The 22,480-nt window shown below is 48.8% G+C and overlaps 1 long non-coding RNA gene across 3 annotated transcripts in view; it reads right to left on the bottom strand.

Moving 5' to 3' along the window:
- Positions 1–10,038: 10,038 nt before the first annotated feature.
- The window catches only part of LOC128149472 (uncharacterized), a 94,081-nt gene continuing 81,639 nt past the window's right edge, over positions 10,039–22,480 (bottom strand). For all 3 annotated transcript variants that reach the window (XR_008237643.1, XR_008237644.1, XR_008237645.1), the window contains 2 exons: positions 12,925–13,145; positions 10,039–11,796 (listed from right to left, as the gene is read on the bottom strand). This is a non-coding gene — a long non-coding RNA (uncharacterized LOC128149472). The remainder of the gene's footprint in view (positions 11,797–12,924; positions 13,146–22,480) is intronic.

Below are 22,480 nucleotides of genomic sequence, written 5' to 3'. Positions count from 1 at the left end.
TACATGCACAGTATAGATACACACACAAGCACACTCTCTCCTCGCTCTCTGACTCTGCCCCCATCTATATATTTTTATATTTAAATACAAAGCATTATACACTATTTATTATTATATAGTATATAATTTATACTATTTATAATCACATACTATATATTATATACACACAATACTCTCTCCCCCTCTTCTGGAGAACCCACACAGTATATTATATACTATAGATTAGATATAGTATATGTACTATATACTATTTATAATTATATCCTATATATTACATATATCACACATACACTACAGAGTATATGTATTCACACACAATATACTTTCACTATATGTATATACACACACAAATGTGCTCACTCCTCAAACATGATATATTGTGAAATATGTATTTTTTAATAGATTTTTATATATACTATATGATATACACATATATACATGCAATTCATGTGCTGTCTCTCCTCACACTGTAGACACTAGTATACATATATGTATACTTTATATAGTATGCATGAACATATATAGACATTATACTATCATCCAGTATACATATATACTGTATAATAGCTAGTGTGTAAAAGAGCATGTGTGAATGTGTGTATATAATATATATACTCTATACTTGTCTATATACTATACATACATACGCTTCATACAGTATTATTATTATATATTATATACTAGATAGTATACATACGCATACTAGATAGTATAATGTATACTACATACATATACATACTATAGAGTATATATACACTATAGTATAGGCACAATATGTGATAGTATGTAATATACATGTGTATATCATATAGTAAATATACATATATGTATACTCTATAGTATACATATAATGTATGCATGTAGTATATGCTATACCATCTAGTGTACATATGTATACTGTCTAGTATATACTATATAACAGCTACAGTGTGTGTAGAGGGAGTGCACGTGAGAAGTGTGTATATGCACACTATATACATACACTCTTCACATGCTCTCTCCACACACACTATACGTGTATATGCATATTATATGTATACTATAGAGATATATATTATATAGTGTATATATAGATATATACTGTACACATGATATAGTATGTATAGAGATACGTACGCAGCGGGGCCGGCGGCCGGCCGTGGCCACGGGGCGGTGGGTGACCGGGCTGGGGGAGCCTCAGCGACGGGCCCGGTGCCGTACGAGCCGCCGGCGATGGGAGCAGCACGGGACAGATGTCCCGTGGGCCGCGGCGGACCCCTGCCCGCCCCGGCGCTCAGCCGCCGCGTGCCCGCGGCCAGGGCCGTGCTGAGGCGCTGGCGGGTGCCCCACGAAGCCGCTCCCAAACACTGGCGTTGCCTCCCCGCCAGCCCTTTTTCTCCTGAAAATGGTTGCTCGGTGAATAAACGACAATGCCGCCCAGCGAAGAGGCGAGGGTCGGCCACCGGCCCGCCGTCGGCGTGACCCGTCCTGCCTGAGCGGTGGTGCTGCCCTGTTCTGGAGAGACAAACCCACTCTGTTTCCCGGCTATGACTTCTTACGCTAACATTAACGTACCAGCGCCCTCGTTACCGCCTGTGTAATGGCTCCCCACTGAACTGTGTCGGGTCCGTTATGTCAGCGCCGTCACGCGCTCCTCCCCAGAGTCGCACTGCAGCCCCAGTAACGATGATTAACTGGCTGTCGGACGCTCCGCTGGGCAGCCCGACCGTGGCGGGGACATTTCCCACCGACTGCGGGAGCTGCTGCACCGGCACGTGGGGTGGATCGGCAGTAGACCCCTCGTCGTAGAGCAGTCGTTCATAGTGGGTCCTGCGCAGCCTGCGAGGACCCCCGGGATGGGGGCTGTCACACCCCCTCCATGCACCTCAAAAAAGGGAAGGCACAAGCACAGAGCTCACTTTTCCCCCCTCAAAGCCTCATTTTATTCACTTTGACTTGCAGCATTACCTTGCGCCTTGTCGTGCTGCCCACAATTCCCCCCCCCCCAGAGCGCAGCGGTGAGGAACCCAGCTGCGAACCCCAGTGCTGGGAAGGGATGGCTGCAGAGCGGGCACTGGCCAGGCTGGTCCCGCTGCGGCCGAGATGGGGCAGCCGTCCCCTCGCCTTGGGGCTGCCGGTCCTCATCCCTCCACCTGCTGGTTTCAAGCACCAGTACTGCTGGAATGAAGGCTACAGCACACTTGTCAGTTAGCAAGAAAATAACTCTTTATTGGGGGAAAAAAGCTCACATTTAGCAAACTCTTAATTATGTCGGCATCAGCAGAAATGATCCTAAATATACAACCCACGGCTGTAGAGAGAGCCAGCTCCTCCGGTCAGGGCTGCAGTAGGGACACCGCGCAGCCCCCGTGCTCAGTGGGGGCTTTGTGCTGGTGTCTGTGCCCCAGGGTAGCCCCTGGCACAAAGCTGGGCTTTGGCTGTAAAATTTCCTTCTAAATTTTAATTCCAAACTTCTTTTTTTTTTTGTTCCAACAGGACGGACAGCCGCGCACCCCTCATGCTCACACCTGGGGCAGGCGATGCTGCCGGCCGTGGGCAGCCCCCCGCCGGTGCCGGGGTCTGGCAGGGGCCGTAGGAGCAGGCTGTCTCCACCGGTACCTTGCGGCTGTACCAGCGACTGCGGGTCAGCCATCATCTGTCACCTGCATGGTGGGGGAACAGGACCGATCCCTGGAGCCCCCCGTGCAGACAAAGTGGGTTTCCACAAAGAAAAACCAATTGAACATTTTTATCTTCTCCTGTGGATGCTGCAAGTTAAACACCAGTGGTTCAGGGCCGGTGGGCCCCCCCCCCGATGCTGCCTGGCCATGCACAGCCCACGGGATGCTGCAGCCCCTGGGGGTAGCCGACAGGCAGCCCTGAGCAGGGGGGGTTTCCTTGGAGTTTGAATACATGAAAAAATGGGGACTGTAAACAGCCTTGTTTTGGCCATTATCCATTACAGTCTGTATGGAAGAAAATTACTTTTCTTAATCATAATCAACACATAATAATCCTTGCTTGAGACAGACTAAAAAATAGGCCTCTAGTTTGAATTTCTATTATTAATTCCTCTTGTTTCCATAGCAAGAAAGAAGAAAAAAAATAAAAGTTTTTTTCTTTCTCTGCTTTTCATTAGCAAACAGATTATCTGAGCGCTGGCTGCAAAGCCTCCTCGGGAAATACCGGCAGCCCAACCCAGCTGGGATCCCGCGTGGGATCACCATCCGCACACAGAGAGCCCGTCGGCTGATGCCAGATTGCCTGGTCCCCGCAAGCCGAACGGTACCGTGGGTGCCTGGGCAGATCAGCCCACACGGCGCTTGCCGTCACTCACGTTCACGTGGGCCAGGGTGAGTCCCGGGGTTAATTCTGCAAGAAAAGGTGTCCTTCAGGCTTCGGCTCCATGATGAAATCCCTGACGCAAGCCGGGACCCCTGCGAGCCCCCCTCAGCCCCTCTCCCCTTCCCACACCCTGCATCACTGTTTTTGCCGGCTTCCCAGCCAGGCTGCAGGGGTGGGTGACCGGAACGTGCCGGTGGGTGCCTGCGCCTTCCCCACGTCCTTCTTCCTCCGGTGGGCTCTGGCCCCAGCCGAATTTGACAGAAGCCCAGAGACGGTCGCACCTCTGCAAGTGGCATCGAGGAGCAGCCAAGAGGCTGCGGCACAAGGGGCCGCGGTGGGCGCCGCGGTGGGCAGCCTGCGGCACCGAGACGGGAGAAAGGTGGGGGGCGAATGGCCACCCCGGAGCAGACTTAAAAACCCAGTGCTCGCAGCACCACGGCTGCTTTCTTTCAATTCCCCCACTTATTAAAGAAATCTCGTGATTATTTTTTGAAGCCTGACTCATGTTTTTTAAACGCTTGGCACCATCAGTGCCAAGGAGCAAATATTATGGGAAAGGCATTGATTCCTCAGAGATTTATTTTCTTTTATTTTAAATGATTGCCCTGGATGCCCTTTTACCTGAGCTGAAGTGTAGGGCTCCTTTAGAAACAATATCTTGCTAATTGTACCAGAGTCATTTTGCTGCATAAAGCATCTTATTTCATAATGATGTGAGTGGTGCAGTGTAATGAATGCCTGCCTGGGGAAATTAAAGTAATCAATTGCTAAGGCCAACACATTTTAGAACAAGTACAGAAAAAAAGTGTAGATAAGGGCTTTTAAGCCACGGGGTGGAAAATACACACATAATTCTCTGATCAGTTTTAAAATGTGAACAGATGTAATTTCTTCATCAGCTATGGAAATAAAAAAAAAGGGCTATGTTGAGTGGGGACTTCACCCTCTGCTGAAAACTGTCTATTGCAAGAAACCACGAAAGCCTTTTCTACCAGAAATCCCAGCCCCGCTAAACCATGGCAGCCCTGCGCAGAGCTGACGGGGCCATGCCTGCCCAGCCCCGTCCACCCCCCCGCTGCCCAACGCCAGACTTCCCTTAAATATTAAGCAAATCATCCCACAGGAGGGAATGTTGCCACTTGCTCATCTGTGAGGTTTAATTAATGTTTGCAAAACACTTGCAAGATGAAAATCTACTCCAGGAGCGCTAAGCATTATATTACAGCCACCTCACCTGGGTATTTCAATGGAATTTGCTTAAATAATGTCTGTAGAGCACTTTGAGCTCTCGGGGTAAGGGGTGCCAGGGCAGCGCACGGTGCCAGCGTCCCTGCAGACCCGGCGGCCCATCGCGCCGTGGCCCCTCGCCGGTGCTGAGCCGCAGCTCTGCCGTGGGGCGGGCGCAGCGGCTGCGGCCCCGCGTCGGCATGAGTCGGGACGTGCCCGCTCCCACACCAGGGTGGACGGGCCAGCACTGGTACTTCGGCCCTTCCTAATGAGCACTTACCAGTTTTCCTTTGTAAAATGATTTTCATCGTAACCACGCTGGACAAGCTGAACGCAGCAGATGTTTTCATGAAGGTGTGGAACATCCATAAAAGACCATGCCACAGATAACACAGGGAATACATCATGTTTATTACTTGTCACGTCAAATTGAATTGGAGCCATGATCTGATGCTGAAAGGCAGTCAGAAATGAGTGGGGAACTGCAGTTGTACGGATTGCTAAACGTAAGTCGTAGCGGCATCCCTGACCCACCGCTCCCCGGCTTTTGTTGGGGAATTTATACGGTACCCACACAAACCTCTCTTTAATTCGCCTCGAGGGGTACCACATAAATTCCCCAACACTCTCCCGGTCCCTGGCTCTCTTCCTAAGCTGACTCACTTCACCACCACTTCTAGACAAGGACGGGACTGTCTACACTACTTTGAAAAGCAGAAAATGCGCAGGCTCTTTAGCCTTTCTTTTGTAAAACTCAATCCCAGCCCAAACCTTCATCTTCATCTAATCCAAAACAAGGGTCGCCATCCTCGTACCGAAAAAGACCAACACCTCCTGCCCCTGCCAGCCACACGAGCACCAAAACTGTTTCAGATCTGGCAACAAAGGAAATTTTTCAGCCCTCCTGTTCCTAAAACTGATTTCCAGTCCCTGCATGTAAACTCGGCTTAGCCTGAACTGCAGTCCGCTCCTGCCCGTCCCCAGGCTGGCTCCCACCCACCGGCCCCACGCCGAGGGGGCTGCCTCCCTCCCCACGCAACACCCTCCGGCTGGGGATGCTCCGACCCTCGGCAGTATTGCTCTCCCCATCCAAACCCTCCGCAGTGTTTACGTGTCCCTCGCGTTCCCTGTTCTTCCTTTCACAAAGTCACTTTGTCATTTACTCTTGGTGACAGGTCACCACAACCCAAGCACCAGGCTGCAGCAGTGATTTATTACTGCTGGACCTGTTCAGCTCTATAAAAAGAGCCATTTCTGCTTTTTTGGCTAGCGCTGACAATTACAGATAGTTGACCATTTTTCTTACGAGCTTCAGCTTGTGGTTTTTTCATTCCCAGGCAGCTCTAGATGTTAACAAAATGCAGGTGGGCTTCTAGGTCTGGAGAGAAAGCTCCTTTTCTTCGCCTGGCACGGCCTCAGCTGCAGACCTCTGGAGATGGGGAAAAATCCTACCAGCTGCTGGCCCCTTTCTCAGCTGTAGGGATACACCTATTCCTAGGCACTGTTTTAAGTAATTTGCATTCTGCTTGCCTGTTTACAGGTAGTAAGGACAGTAGGGCTTTGGTTGCTGGTCTCAGAAAACTTAGTTCACATTCCTTGAGCAAGAAGCCGACCGGCAGCTGCAGGTTTGGCTCATCATAACAGTGACACAGTTTGCATGAAAGTCGTTTCTGAACAGCGAAGGACAGATTGCTTTATAAAAAAACCCAACACCAAAACCTAATTAAGACTATATTAAATTATTAGATTGTGGCATCTGGCTGTCCAAGTCCTGAGATTGCACATGTTTTTTCTAATGCTTTAAACTTTGTTTTGAGCTTGTTTAAATTCATTACAGGATGCCCTTTCGGACAAAGTTTAGCTGGCTTAAGATGTAGTATTATTCTTCTAGGTCTTGGCAGCTCTTGGTGCTCTGCTTGTAACCAAACTTTTACCCACAAGAGTTATCTCAAGCACACCTCCTGAAGAGCCCCATGGCTAATGCAGCCCCAGACTGGCCAGCACCTCCCTCTCCACTTCTCAGGTTGTAAAACATCAACAGAAAGCGTTACATATACTTTTTTTCACTTTTAACTTTTTGACAGAAGCTCTTCATGCATTCAAATCAACCTGACAACTTGGCTCTGCATTTCTTTTGAGTGAACAAATTAATTGGAAAATTTTGCTCTCGAGAAGCGGATCCTCGCCGCAGAGCAGGGTGGGTTGCTCTGGGGTGAGGCCCGGTGCCACCAGATCCCCCCTTGCTCCAGGCCAGGGGCTCGTCCCCTCTTTTGCCCCCCAGCAGACGAGCAGTGGGTTTCTGGCTATTTGGTCTTGTAAAACACCTTTCAAAGACACATTCCAGCCCGCCAGGCTAACGGCGAAACCTGCGTGCTCGAGCCCACTCTGCGTGTTGCTCCACACGCTGGACTCTTGCAGTCGTCTCCCTGTGGTTTAAACTTTAACACACAAGATCTAAAAGCTCTTCCCCTGCTTAGTCCCCAGAATAATTTGTACCAGGGTTCTTACCAGAGGGAAAAAAGACTGTTAACAATTTCACGCAACTCAACACACAATGCACTGGCTATATCTGCAGCCTATTCTATTCAATTCTGCTTCCTCATTAAAAAAACCAACCCAACCATTGATTACATCCCGCTGGCTTTAATAAGCTCTGTGACTATTGTTCTCGCCCACAGCAGCTGTAGCTGCCCCTTAAAATGGTCTTGACTTCTCGCACCGGCTGCGTGGCCATTGTGTTACTGCTCAACCCCCTTTCCTCCACACGCAGCTAATAAATAAGCACTTTTCATGTGGTTTTGTGCCCTGGTGTTTCGGGTTTCCAGCATCGCGGCAAGATTGAGAAAAGTTCACCATGAAGAACTGAGGAGCAGGGGGGTCACTGCTATTAGTATTAGCATCCCCCGAGTGCCTGGCAGTGTGAGGGGGGGGGGACACGGCCCAGGGTCGCAGCCAAAATGCAGGCAGCTGGAGAGCGGAATGATTATTCCCACTTTTAGAGCCAGGGAGCTAAAACAAAGAGGCATTACATTATTTGTTCAAGGTCACCCCCGGGGACCCTGACCAGACGCCAGCACCGTGCCCAGAAACAGCCCGGCGGCAGGTTCGCCCGCGCCCCCCCCCCCCCCCCTCGGCTGGGTCAGGCTGCCACCACCCTGGGAACTGGGAAGAGGGAACTGGGAAGAGGGAGACCCGAGCTCGGCATCACCGGCTCTGCTGCAGGAGGGGCCGGACGCTGCGTGCTCCGGCGTTCCCAGCGCCGATGGACGATGACCGCAGCCTGGCCGTGCTGTGCTGGCTGGGGGTGCAGAGCACGGCCCCGTGTTTGGGCCGTGCAACACGAGCACAGTCTCCCACCTGGAACCAGCCCTGAAACCATCGGAGAGGAGGTCCTGTGGTCCTCATTGCACTTCAGGCGCAGGGGCCGTGGCCCCGAGTCGGGAGATCGAACACTCGCTGGGGTGCCCGGGCGAGACCCCAGGCGGGAGGGGAGCTGCTGCCTCCTGCTGCGGGGCCACGCTGCCCGGCACCGCGCTCCTCGAGGCGGCAAGGAGAAGGCAGATTGCACCGTGAGAAATACAATATAAATGCTTTTCCTCTGGAAAATTACTAAGAAAAAGTTTGTTCCTCATCTGCAATTTAACTTTGTATTTCAATCTTTAGTCTACAGCTTTTAGTTATGTTTGCGGCCAGGTCAAAAAATGGAAATAGCTTAACTTTTCAGCCATGAAGATAATATATTCACAAAGCAGAGATTAGAAGTTTAGGGATTCATTCTCAATTCTCCTTGATTTGATATGGGGAAAGAACCTGAAAGAAAAAAAAGACCTTTTCAAACTCCTTCACTTGTTGGAGACATTCAGGGAGCTTCACATCCTTGTCTTTTCCTGAGGACTTGCAGGTATTTATAGTTACTTCAGATTTAGCCTCATCGCAGGCATGTACCCCTAGCTAATTCCTGCTCATCAGGTTTTCTAAAACTGAGGGGTTTTTTCCTTCCCCTCTCACTGAGGGATGAAGGCTAGTCGAAGCCATTCAATCTCATGAGGCTCTTCCCTTGCCCCGCAGTCGTCAGCCCTCGCGGAGTTTGGAAAGCTGCTCCGGGAGCCGATAGCTGGACACCCGCCAGCCCCAGCTGCAGGATCCATCCTGCCCATGGCCCCGTTGCTGCTGGAGCAGCCATGGGCAGGAGAGCCGCACTCAGCACCGCGGGGGCCGGCCCAGCACAGACCCCGTCAGCGGGGGACAGACACGATCCCCCAACCATGACAGCACTTGCTGGTTCATGCCCGGCTGAACCAAGGCAAAGGCTGAACCAAGAAACAATTCCCTGACAAGCTTTTCCATTAGGTACGTGTACACACATGGGGGGGATGTCAGGCAGACACGGACCAGCCCTGGGCCCCGTCCAAGCGCACAAAGAGCCCATTGCTTTGTCTCAATACTGCTATTATTTTTTATATCTCCATATGCATACACATACATAAGCAGCTGTGACTTTCCCACAGGAGTTGCAGCTGATGCAAATTCAACAAACTTTAAAAGGGGGATTATTTTGCCTCAGATGCCCCAACTCAGTAAGAGAAAATAAAAAACAAACAAAATCCCAGCAAATCGACCTGGGAAGGAGAAAGCTCAACAGTTTTGCCACCTCACCTCCACACAGCACTCAGCAGCCACAGCCATTCACTGCCCTTGGGGTGAACACCCAGCACAGGAACCGGGGTGGGGAAAATTCCCCAAGTATCACCCACAAATGGAATTTAAAAGATTAAAAAGGGGCAACATCAACTGTCACAGAGACTCTGAACTGTCCTGAGTCGGATGTTTTTATCAGTATCCAGTCTGAGAAAGGGCTATTTTATGACATCTCCCATGCTGCAATAATCCCTTAGGAAAAGCACCTAAGACTTGGGCACATGGACAATGGCATTTTTCATCCTCGGCCTGCCCGGTCTTCCCAGCTTCGTGAGTCCCAGGCTGGAGCCCAGCTCACGCCGCTGCTCCATCCCCTTCGATGGACCTCACCCCTTGGTGTTTTCCTGCCCACCCTTGCACGCCTGGTCTCCGCTGCAGCCCGTGCCAGGCAGTTGCACGAGCTGCCGGGGTTACTAACAAGAACATTTCGCCTTCCTCGGGAGAGCCCAGCCCGCAGAGCTGACCCACCACGGAGGAGCTCCCCGGGTCTGCAGCCCCCTCGCATCCTTCCTGCTGCCGTGGGCAGGAGCATGGGTCTGCACCAAGAGCATCGTTCACCTCCTGCAAGGGAGTTTTCTTTTAGTTTGCCTTCGTGGTGACTCATTTTACCTTTAATGTGTTTTGGCAGGACTGAGGTATTTATTTTAGCAAAGTAGTGAAAATAGTTTTGAGCATGTTAGCAGTCTATGCAATTCCTGTCAAGTCGCTGCTGTTTTAATGCAGTGGCTTGGATTGACCTGACTTAGCTCTAAGCATACACAATCAATCAAGATCAAACTCTACACCGTATACAATTTCCTCATTTTTAATAACTTGCACAGTGAAATATTTTGCCAGTTCTGACATGTCACAGGCTCACACTGAAAGGCGCTGGCTTGTTTAGCTTTCTCTAATCCATTACAACATTTTCATTTTACTCTTCTCCTCGCAGAAGTCAAGTGGACATGTAAGAGCTCGGAATGGATTTTGATAACATATGACAACGGTGTGTGGTTTTTAAGGTACAACACCTCTGAGTGCAGAAAACTCCTGAAGTACAGCCCAATGGTCTCTGTTTCTTTCATTTTTTATTTCCCATGGGGTTTAAAATTCCCATTACCTGTCCCACCTAGTCACCTGAACATTGATTTCCTGTTCAGATACAGACCTAGTCTGAACGTTCATAAAAAAATACACGTTCTTGCTTTGTTACTCATACATTGCTGTTCACTTACAAGGAGACCAAATTCTGCAAAGTCACTGGCAGAATGACTTTGGCAGTCATCTCCATGACCAGCATCATGCCAATAAAAGGTTTTATGGGAACACAATTGTATTAAAGGCTAAAATACCACCAGTCCAGGTTTTAAGAGCTGCATTTGATTCTTTAACCAGGTACATTTTCCTTCCACTAGAGCTTTACAGCCTACATACTACATTACTTCTCAAATCTGTTTTTAATTGAAGTTGGTTTTGTAATGGAGCTACATGTGCATTATTTGATAAATGTGAATTGTAGTAAATACCCTTAAGCCAACTCTTTAAAAGTAGAGAGCAAGGTTTATAAATGTGCTTCATAAATAGCAGTATTTTCTAATTTCATAGAACAACAAGAACAAATCACCAGCTTCTTTCAGAGATAGATTAGTTCCCTGTAGACAATACATTGATCCTAACAGATTTCCATCTATTTTCAGGACTTTGAAAGAACAGCTATTACCATTCAATTATAATGCTTCATTAAACAACTTAAACCCTACATATTGCATGCTTTTAGTTAAAAAAATGTTCAGTAACCTTGTTTATGACATGTAGTGTTTGTTCAGAGAAATCTGGCAGAACAAGCGTGCGGCCACGCAGCATCGCTACAGCCCTGCGCTGCTGGGAAAATCCCGAGGGGAAACTGCCGCAGCCCGTGTCCCTGGGCAGCCAGCGTCCATCCTCGCCCGGCTCTCGGGGCACGGCGTGCCTCGCTGCAGGGAGAGACGGGGGCATCTGCAGGTGACACCACACCGTCCCCCGTGCAACTGCCTAACTGGAGCTGACTGGGGGAAAAACCCCAACCGCTGCCCATCGCTGCCCGCTGCCTCCTGGCGCTGGAGCAGCCAGAGCACCAGGCTGCCCAACGGGAGCTGCAAACTATCTCAGAACATGACGTTTGTCAGGTGCTTCACCAGGAAAATATAAATATCCTTCCTCTGCTGGCGGGCAGGCAGCCTCTGACATTACCGCTGACTGCCACGAGTGCTGGACTCCTGCAGATCTCAGGGTGACACTGAATTTTACTACGAAACGTGAGGCACTGTGTAAAATTTAATTGCCCCTGTGTGTTGTAAAAGCCAGGGACTGATCTTCAGTCGGTGTCAGCAGCACAGCTCAGCGACGTCTCTCTGCCCTGGCTCCCAGTCAGACAAAAAGACAATGGTAACATTTAATTTCCCCCTTTCTCCCCCTCTCCCCCCAGCCCATCTCTGGTGTATCTCACCATTACCCATCTGCTCCTCGGGGAGAAGGCTTTGCTGCTTGGTGGGGACCTGCTGCCACCACTCGCGATGCTCAAGATTTTACCTGAAATCACAAAGGAAAATTGCGAGAGAGAACAAGTGAACCCATGAGTTCTGAATCCGACTCTGCAGCCTTAACTGAAGGTCACCCCACACCTCTGTTTAGGGGTTATTATTCATATTTGTATAGTCCTTCATGAGCATTACAAGTGATGAGCAATGACAGCTCATGTATATATGTCTGCATACACACACACGCATATATATACATACACCCCCTTATATCTGAACACCGTGCCAAAGAAATTGTTTCACACCATTTCTAGTGTCATCTTTAATTAATTTGCATCTCTCTTCTCATTATGGCTCATCCCTCATTTAAAAGGTGTCCTTCAACCAGGACACTGGGAGAGGGCCGAGAAGTGAAAAACAGCAAGGAATAATCTAAAGGTAGAGTCTAGGAAAGCCTTTCAGACAGTTGCACCTCTCGCTTAACACTCCCATCCCCACATCGCTTCTTCCCACGTACGATTTCTTCTTTAGCGAATTAGCTTTCCCCAGAACTGATTCATTGCATCCCAATGGCCATAGATTCCCTCTCACATCTTATTAATCAAAGAATAAAGGAGTGAATGCACACGTCTTTGAGAATAACAATGGGGCATTTGACAGCTAAATGGAGCCACAATATGCAGAAATATAAACATCCACGTGCAATTTATCCACTTTCTCCCACCCGTCCCCCCCAGCGCAACATGTCTGGGTGACTCCACGTCTGAAGGTTAAGTGTGTCCTTTACCGTTCACAGTTCAGGCACCAGAACCAAAGTGGCAATAAAACGGCTGCAAGGGAAGGTCCCCAGCACTGTGGTCCCCTGGCGCTCGCCGCACAAAGACCGACTGTTCTCTCGGATTACCGGAGTACACCCTCTGCCATCGCAGTGTAAATCACAGCCACGACTTGCTACAATATTGCTATTAAAAAGTCAGAAAACATCATAAACAGAACTCATCTGGGGAGATATTTCATCTTGAGGTTTGGTGACAAGGTCAGCAGCGCTTAAACGCGTCCTTCAGCTTGAGCTCGGCCCTTTCTGCACATCCTATTTTAAGACCTGCATAATGCCGACCTCCGTACCCCATCTGCGCGCCCTTGAAATGCCGCCAGAAGACCTGCCGGATTCGTGTCTCACCTTGAAATCCCACTTTGTAATACAGCCGATACGTCGGCAGGAGAGGCCGGCCTTCTGCTGTGCTACCGGGAGCTCGTTGGCAATCTTTGACCCTGTGCTGAATCCAAGCCGATTTCTTTTCTGTAGAACATCCTATAATGGGTCATCATCTGGAAATCCCCCAGAAGGATACAGCTGACCTGGGCACCCGTCCTTGAAGTCTGCAGTCCAGCTGACAGCTCCTGTGACACATTAGAAGTATATTTTAAAACAAGGTCAGTCACTGTGCTATACCACACCTAGTACGTAAATGGAAAATCAATGTGTATAAAGCTGCTTGTCTTCCCTCAACCGTAACATCTTAAAAACCCGGCGCCGCCACCAATTATTGACAAGGATATCTCACTTTGGTTAGAAAACGGTTTTCCACACCAAACAGACCTGTACTGCAGAGAAATCACACCTCAGAAGAGGTAGTCCAAGATACTAGATAGACGAGGAAGACCAAGAGAGACAGCATTTGCTCTCCAACGTCGGGGAGCCTCTGCTTGGCAGGGGCTGCGGAGCAGAGCCCTGGGAGCTCCCCTGGTGCAGGGACCTCAGCTGGGGGCCACGGGGCAGGGGGCTGCCCCTGCTGCGGCAGGAAAAGCGCTTTGCAGCCAGTGCTTCTTAATTCTTCTAGCGCACGTGGCAAATAAGAATAATTATATATAAAATTATAGGACTCAGGCTAGCTAATTATCAAAGGGAAAAAACAGAACAATGTACAACGTTTCCCAAGATTGCCGAAAGCCTTTTAACAGCAGTGATCAGCTTCTAATTAAACCCAACTCCAAGCGCTTTTGCTGAAACGGAGCCAGTAACAGAAATCTAATAGGACGTTGTTTGTCGAAACCGTGCGAGTAAACAGTTTGGATCCCGTTACAAAGACTGCCTTTTGCCGACTGGCAGAAGCATCGCTTTCTGACTAAGATGTGTATTCACGGTGAACTGAATATGGAATTGGCTTGTGCCACATTTCTCTTTTTTCCCCATATATATTTTTGCAATATATGAAATAAACCTACACCAACAGGAGACCTTCCAAGAGGACCAGTTGAAAAGAATATCCTCCTTTTTTGTTCAAAATCTCTTCTGTGTCTTGTTGGTCAAAACGGCATTTTGCAATTAAAATTTTCATCAGAAATGGAACATTCTTTCCAGCTTTGCAGATGGCGAGAAGAAAAAAACGTTATCACTCGGTGGCATAGGTGGTTGCTCAGAAAACAAGCGCTTGCCTTTAAGCATGTAGGAAGCCTGAGTGTGTGATTGTACAACATGGAAACAGTTTGGTCTTTGCCTAATACAAAATTAAACATCATGAAATTCACTGAGCGATATATTTTGTCCCATGAGAGATTAGCTTCAGAAATACAGAGGCAGAAAAATACTCATCTTTCATTATCATGCTAGTTTTTAAACAGCTGGGAAATACTGCTTCTTCCCTCAAATGAGTAGACCACATGAAAACAATGTTCTACCTCTGCCTCCCCCCAACAACATTTTTCCCTTTTCCCAGGGAGATTTTCCATTTCAATTAAATTTCCTCTTTATTACCACCCTCCTTTTAAAAAAAAAAAAAATTTTTTTCTGGCACATATTTTCTTGCTATTAAATTTTTTTTTCCCCTACACATCTATTTTTCATTTTCTTTTATTGCCAAGAGCAACAACATGTATCCATGTGCATGTGCTGGGGGAAGGAGGGATGAGGAAAGGAGAAGAAAGAGATAAGAAAAGAATGAAAAGAGAGAAAAAGTGGGAGAAGTCATCTAATACAGAACAACTGCTGGTAAGACCAGCTAAACTGCTTGACGAGTCACTTTCATGAAAACAAAAAGTTTTCCTATTTTGCTGGGAACCGAGGTTAAGCCCCTGGTCCCTTCTCCTCCCTGACTGTGCCCCAAGTGTAAGAGGGAGTTAATCCCTTGCTGCTCATTAAAGCCACTGCTCTGCGTTAAGAACTTTTTCACAGAGAACAAAACAAGCAGAAACAAGTAATTTCTGGTTTCTAAGCCATTCTCAAGCTACTTTTTTACTGACAGCTCTTCCCATGCCATACTGAGAAAGGGGAGAAGCCCGCTGGTAATGGCACGCTGGGTCTGCAAGCTCCCAAGGATCAAGAGCCTTACACTATAGGAGGCTATGGTAAAGGGACACTCTGATTTATGTATTTCACTGATATATTTCAATGCTTGCATTTGCATTTACAATCCAATGAAAAATTTATGACTGTTAAACTAATCCTGTATGTCATAATTAAACACAAACAATCATTTCCAAATAACTGTTTACCACATTGCATATTCAATGGTGCAATTAATCTCAATGACTCTTTCTCCTTGTAAATAAATATAGGCGGGAACGTATTCTGCCATAATGCACTTGTAACTGCATCCAGTGGAAGATGAAGAGTCAATCTGACATTTCAAGAGAGAGTGGTTACCTGCTTAATAAATAGATTGGAAACCTGTCATTTTCAAACGGATGCCTTGTTCTCCTGCTAACTATTTGTTCTGAGGAAAGCCTCCCAGAGAGATTTATAGGACAAGTGCTGTTTAAACATTAATCTCAATGCAGAGAAAGAGGGAAGCGGGCTGCTCTCAGAGCTCTGCCAAGGGATCTGAGACCCGAGGGGGGACGCGCGCCAGCCGGCCCCCAGACCTGCCGCCAGCGATGGCTCCGCGGCCAGAACGCGCGGGATGGCGAGCGGCGGGGCAGCCGGGGCTCCGGGAGAGGCCAGCGTCCGTCCGCAGGGACCCCCTCGCCGGTGACCAGCTCTGACGACGAGCGGGCGAGGGGACGTGCTGGGAAAGCTCCAGCGAGAACCGGCAGCGGAAAGGGGCCGTGGCATAATGAGGATTAACTCCTGCCAACGGACCTGTCTCTGGGCGTACCTATCCTCACCAGCCCAGGTGGGATTCTGCTGGCAGAGCCTGGGATCACCAACAAGGAACAGCCTCGCCACCGGTGCAAACCGGGGCGCTGCCGGGAGCCGCTCGCCGAGAAGCCGGTCCACCCCGAGTCAGTGGCACTGTAAGCAGCATATCGTTAGGATTCAGCAGCAGCCTGTTTCCTTTCAGGCATAAAAAATGAAATAGCGACCTGCTGATGGGTGCTGATGGGTAGATGGCTCCACATGAAACAGCATTTGTCCTGAGAACAAGGTGAATAAAAGACTTAATGGAGTTCAGCGATGCAATACAAATAACGGTGTCCCTTTACATTACCAACAACACACACTATGCTCTCTCCAGATCCCTGTTCTCTTGAATACTCCACGAGGAAGCTTTTTGTAAATAGGATGTCTCACTTAATGTCCTCTCCCAAACATCGTATTAATCACCCTTTAAGAATGCATGGTCTCAGGGAATAAGGATTGCACTGGGCGTGAGGAAGACACTGCTCCTAATTTTAGCTCCGCGTTGACTTTCCGCAAGCCCGCGCTGTTTCCCCACGGCTGAAGCTAAGACCGTAGGACCCCTCTGCTGCGGATGTGCACGGAGATGCCACGCCGGAGGGCAGTCACCACGTGTGGAGGAGAGCCGGTATCGCCACCGGCCCCGACAGCACGGCCACCCCGGGGCACTGGCTCTGCACGGCTTCGCCCCGGGGAGGGGGCTGCAGACAAGGGGTCTCCTGTAAAGAGCAGGAGGGGACGGAGGGGACCTCCTCACGGGGCCCCTGAGCTCTGCGAGCAGGTATAAAGGAGGCTGAAGGGTACTTGATAGCTCAAGAGACTGCTAATTGGCTATGAAGGATTTCCCCTCTAGATTGCAGGTTTATATTGTCCCCAGGTTGGTGCTAGTGACTGGAAGCTATTTCCACCCAGAGACCTATGTGAAGTGAAGTTGAATGATTGTCCCAGGCTGGGTCCTAGCAGACTAGCTCCTGCAAGCTCCCCTTACTGCTTATGCAGAGAAGGAGACGGCTGGAAGTGCAACTGCAGGAGAATTAACCATCCTCTGTCACGCTTTACCAGCAGGGTCAAATGTGTTCCATGCAGCAGGCGAGGTGGAGGATGCTTGCAACGTTATCGTGCATGCTCGTCTCTTGCAGTGGCCGGAAGATTTCGGCTCTCTGGGCTGTCAGCTCGCCAGCTTTCATAAGCACCAAACTCCCTAAAGAAATCAAATTCTTTAGAATTATTTCACTTTGCATATGTTGATTTTTGTGCTAGCACTATCAGTCCTGTACTCGCAGTTGTTTATTTTCAGGGTGTTTGCCCAATCTTTGCTGTAAACATGTTTTCATAGGTCAAAATGACCTATAGGTTTTCAAAGGTCGAGAGGAAATGGCCTCAAGTTGAGGCAAGGGAGATTTAGGTTAGATATTAGGAAAAATTTTTTTACAGAGGGGGTTGTCAGACATTGGAATAGGCTGCCCAGGGAAGTGGTTGAGTCACCATCCCTGGAGGTATTCAAAAAGCGAGTAGATGGGGTACTTCAGGACATGGTTTAGTGTGCATGGTTGGTGGTTGGACTCGATGATCTTGAAGGTCTTTTCCAACCTCAACGATTCTATGAAAAGCAAAGCATGAAAATCACCAAAAATATTTGTATCACGAAGATTTTCAGTTCTGCAGTAAACGCAGTGAGAGAAAAAAAGGGAAGCTGCAGTAAGGGACCTGCTGTCCTGCAGACCCTGCTGCCCCGCAGGAGAGCTGCCCCCCTTCGCCGGTCGCGCAAAGGGCACAGCTCGGTACCGGAGACATCACCAAGCACCGTGCGGGCCCTTGCCGAGACCTGGCCCTGGCCCAGGAGCAGCAGAGCCCTGCGGACACGCTGCTCCCGGCGGGACGCAGCCCCGCGGGGCTTCCAGAGCACGTACACCACGGGCACCCCCCAGCAGAAAGGGCTGCAAGGGGGACACGGCCGGGGATCCCCCCCAGCCATTTGCACTGCCGGTTCAGAGGAAGGAAGGCTCCGGCACAAGGGTTGGCTGTGGCGGGGCACCGAAGCAGGGCGCGTGCTCTCCTGATCATTGAACAACATCCTAAAAAAATGACCTCCGACAACCAGCAGCGACGTGCATGCACCACCCACCAAGAAAACACGGTGGGACAGCGACGCTTGCCACGGCATTGCCCCTAACTGTCCTGCTAAGGCAGAAACAGCAGCGCACAAAGGCCAGACGCCGAACGGCTGCCCCAATTCAGCAGCAACCACCACCCAGGTACGTTAACTGACCCCAGAGCAGTTTGCCTTCCCTTTCAGCTGGGATCCGTGTCATGCCTGGGCAGGAGGTTATACACAAGATGGAAAGCTGCAGGGAAGAAAAAGGCTCCCGAAAGGCTCGGTAACCCTCTCTCTGGATTGCAGAGATTCCAAGTGCTCCCACCGGGGACTCAAAATTGTGTCAAACAAATGCAACTTATTGTCTCTTTCCCTGTCCTGCAGTCCCTAACAAAGTTGTTTTCATTAACTGGGAAACCCCTGGTGAAGTGTTAGCATCTTAAGTAACCCTTGTAAGTGGAACCAAATTAGGAAAGCGGGCAGACAACACAGGCAGAGAAAACAGATTCCATTTTCTATATATCAGTTTCTATTAGTTTCAAGGATAGGTCTCTATTACACCCACTCTTTGTCCACGGTCAGAGTGCATTCAACAAATTGAAATTGAAACGTGTCTGCTGATGAGACTGATGCTGTTATTAGATTTAACTATCAATCACCAGCTGAGAGAAGTATAATGCAATTCATTAGGTATCAGTCTTATAGATATTTCAGCTGAATCCTGTAAGCAAACCAGAAGCAAAGCTCTCTGCAACGATCACTTGGTTTACAAACAGCTTATGGGGAGTACCTCCAATGTGCATACAGCTTATATTTTTATTTTTCAGAATTCCTCCTGCCACTGGAAAGGTTTCCTCCTGCCCTGCTCCTCCACACGCTTGTGCAAAACCCCTTCACCCACCCAACTCTTTCCCAGCATCTGCAATGAATCTCTGGGTAAACCACTTAAAAATTACACTAGCGATTTACCCACCCCTTGTTGCAGATGGATGCGGTACTCAGGCCTCCCTCCGCATCTCAACACCGATGACTCCGCAGAGAAGCGGCCCCGGGGACGGAGGCTGCAGAGCCTGCACCCCCCTGTCCCACGGCCCCCCAGGGACAGACACCCCTGCGGCTGCTCCCTGCGAGAGGCTATAGCTGCCACCGCAACGGTTCCCTTCCGTACATCACCTACCTGCTGGGAAACGGAGAGGGTGCCTGGGGCTTCTCTCCAACCGCCCCTCACAGCTACGGAGGAAGGATGGTTGGAGAGTGATAGGGAAGAAAATTTACCTTCTAATTGCTAATGAACAACATCTTTACTTGCTAGCATGTAAACAAGGAAATTTGGCTCTCCTGCTGCATTAACGCGACTTGTGAAAACTAACTTGTAAGGCTGGATGTTTTTTCCAGGGTAAGTCAATGTTCCAATTATCAGTAAATTGCTAGCACTTGGAACGACGCTGCATATTAATTCAAAGCAAGTGAATGTTCATTGAATTACCCAGAACAGTAAATAGCTCTTCGTTGGGTGTGTAAATAATCCCAGGGTATCTAGGAAATTGGGGAAAGAGATTTTAAAAACTAATTTGCCTGGGCAGAGTAAAAATTTTAAAGGAAATTAGTAAAAGAAGGGATTATCAATGAAATAGTTATTTTGATTGTTATGAGCTGGGTTATTATCTGTGATTAGAAAAAGCGGCCCCATGCTGCCTGTCCCATCGGTGCTGCGGGAAGGCAGCCCGGCAGTGCGAGGCCACGCAGCCCCGCTCCTCAGCAGCGATCTATTCTTCATTCGGCGCAGGATGGACCCAGCGCACAGAGCCTTTCCTTGGCCGGGAGGAGGACGGGCAGCCCCAGCTCTGCCTCGCAGCCCCCCGGGCTCCCCGCGGCAGGAGAGCCGCAGAGTAAATGCTGCGGTGAAGCAGAAGGTGATTCATGGGTCGCCGTGCTTCCCCCATGAGGACCGAACTCTACTGTCCCTCCAGCTCGGTGGCCGTTACAGTCACTGCTAACAAACTGAGGGTTTAATAAATGCACATGGCTTTGGGGTTTTTTCCACATTTTTTTTCCGTTTTTAATTCCACTCCCTCATCACTGAGCTAATGCACTAATGGACACTTACCATTACCTAACTTCCGGCCTAATGGGCACAGCAAATAAGTGAAAGGCTCATAAAATCAAATTTACTGAGCATCATTCCTTTTGCTGTCCATTAACCGAAACTATTTATTAGGTTAAACAGATCTAGCGTATGGAGTTATATTCATCTTGTATTAATGCTGTTACCTGGACACGTTAGGATCCCAGAAGCTCTAGCAATCGCAGGGAAGAAGGGAGGGTTGCTGTGGTGGCATTCACCAGCCCACGGGCTGACGGAGACGGGGGCTGGCATTGCCAGCACCGCCACCGGGAGCAGCCGTCCCACACCCCCTCGGCCGCAGCCGCATCGTACCCCAGCGCCAGAGGAATACAACCTCGGTCTCCACTCTAAGCTCCCTGTCTTCCCTTCTTTTCCAGTACTTCTCCAGCGAATAATCTCCCCGCAGCTCACTTCTTCCTCCAGCTCAGCATCTGGGACCTGTCGGGAGAGTCCTCGAATACCGACGTTCACTTGTGCTGCCGTCCTGCTCCTCCCCGTCCCGGAGCCCTCCCTGCGGTCTCAGTCACTGCAGAAGTGAAACCCTCTGGGCAGCCAGTGCCAGAGCTCATTCCCCACCCTCTGCGGGGTCCGACACTGAAAAACATTCAGAATAAGACCAATCCATTTACCTTTGCAACCCAGATATGTTTGGCCTGACTCACCGCTGTCCTGCTGTTTGTGCTGTCGTTTGGCTACCCTGACAGGGATGCTGCTACTCAGAGCAAGCATCTGCCCGTGCCATCCTGTAGTGATGGTGCTGAGCACAGAGGTAACGTACCAGGAGCAATCAGACTTGCACAGACAGAGCTGGAAATATATCCGTATATATATAAATATATGTATTGATCTACCTATGGCAGGGTCTGGTATAACGTATGATGAAAATGTGCCAAAAGAGATTAGCACCAATGATGCCTTCTGTTTTCTATCAAAAGATAGAAGTTCAGTTAATGTTCTGGCATTCAGTTCTTTGTAGATATATAAAGAGCATTTCCATTTAATCAGCTTTCTGAATAGCAAAGAACAATTTGCTGCCCTTAATGGGTAATATCCTCTGCCATCAAGGCTGCCTTTAGGATTTCACTGTCTTCCATAAAGAACAGTTTTACTGGATTATCAATGAAAAGAATGGCTGTAACAAAAGATGGGTTGATAGCAATTTTTTTCACTTAGTCTGGCAAATTCCTTTCACTGAGGCAATCACTTACATGCAACTCATGTGCCTTTGCTAAATTCCTAAAGAAATTTTGGAGCTTCATCCCCCCAGCAGGCTGGGACCGGCTGTGCCTCTCACCGCTCCATCAGCCCCGAGGTGTCATTAGCTCACGGGAGGCCCGAGGCAGAGTTACGGTGGGCTCTCTGCCCTTCTCTGCCCTGTGGAGTCCTACAAAGCTGCCTTAATTGTTCACCCTGGAAATTGCACGTAGTGACAGCAAAGCACACGCAACTTTTCTTCCCGTGCCATTCACGTATGTATGATGCAAGGTCCAGCAAAATATAGATGGGACCACGGACTCCAGTAGCCTGAATCATGGGCAAACACATTTTAGAGGGAGACTGGAGAACATCCTCTGGCACATCCCCAGGCCATAAAGCATCCCAGAGGCTCTCTAGCAAAGAGCAGGCACAAGGGCAAAAGGCAAAACACCATAAAAATGATGCAATGCTATAGGAAGGATGCAGGAAAGTTCACGACCAGAGGGCCCTGAGCTGGAAAATAGTTTGTTACATGAAAATACCCAGATAGTGCTGGAAGGCAGAGCACGTGCTCCTGACGGCCTTTTCTGGAGCAGGCGTGGTGCCCTGACCAGCCCCACGAGCTGGGTGCGTCTGTCTTTCTCAAGAAGAAAGCCTCCGTTGCTCATCCGAGCAAGGCATGATGGAGCTCCCGTCAATCGACAGCTGCAATATTCCCGGGAATGGAAAAGTGCTGTTAACCTTAATGACAGTGTGTGGTTTATAAATACTCAAAACAGAGATAGATCAGATGAACTTTGAAAACTTTTATATATATATATATATATACATATATATTTTAAGAGATCTTGCTTGCTAAGCTATTTTTTTTCTTTTCTAAACTCCCAGAGCCCTAGTAAAGTCAGTCAATACACCATTACAATCATTTGGGGAACAGTAAAGCTTTGAAAAATAGCATTTGCACTGTGGATTTATAGAAACCATTTGAACTACAGTAAGCCTTGAAGATAACTCTGAAACATATTTTGATTTCTCAATAATTCCTTGAGAATCATTAAAAGAAATGAAAACTCTGCACCCTGGACAGACACAGGCTGGAAAAGCACCGCGAGGAGAAAAAAAAGTGTTGTCAATACTTAAATATATAAGGAGTGTCCCAAAAGAACTGGCTCACTCAGCAGGAGAGAGGCAGCTGGAGCTCT

This window comes from Harpia harpyja, chromosome 12 (assembly GCF_026419915.1).
Source record: "Harpia harpyja isolate bHarHar1 chromosome 12, bHarHar1 primary haplotype, whole genome shotgun sequence".
Taxonomy (NCBI): Eukaryota; Metazoa; Chordata; class Aves; order Accipitriformes; family Accipitridae; genus Harpia; species Harpia harpyja.
The sequence above is the reverse complement of the archived record's forward strand: the minus strand, read 5'-3'. Positions and strand labels throughout refer to the sequence as shown.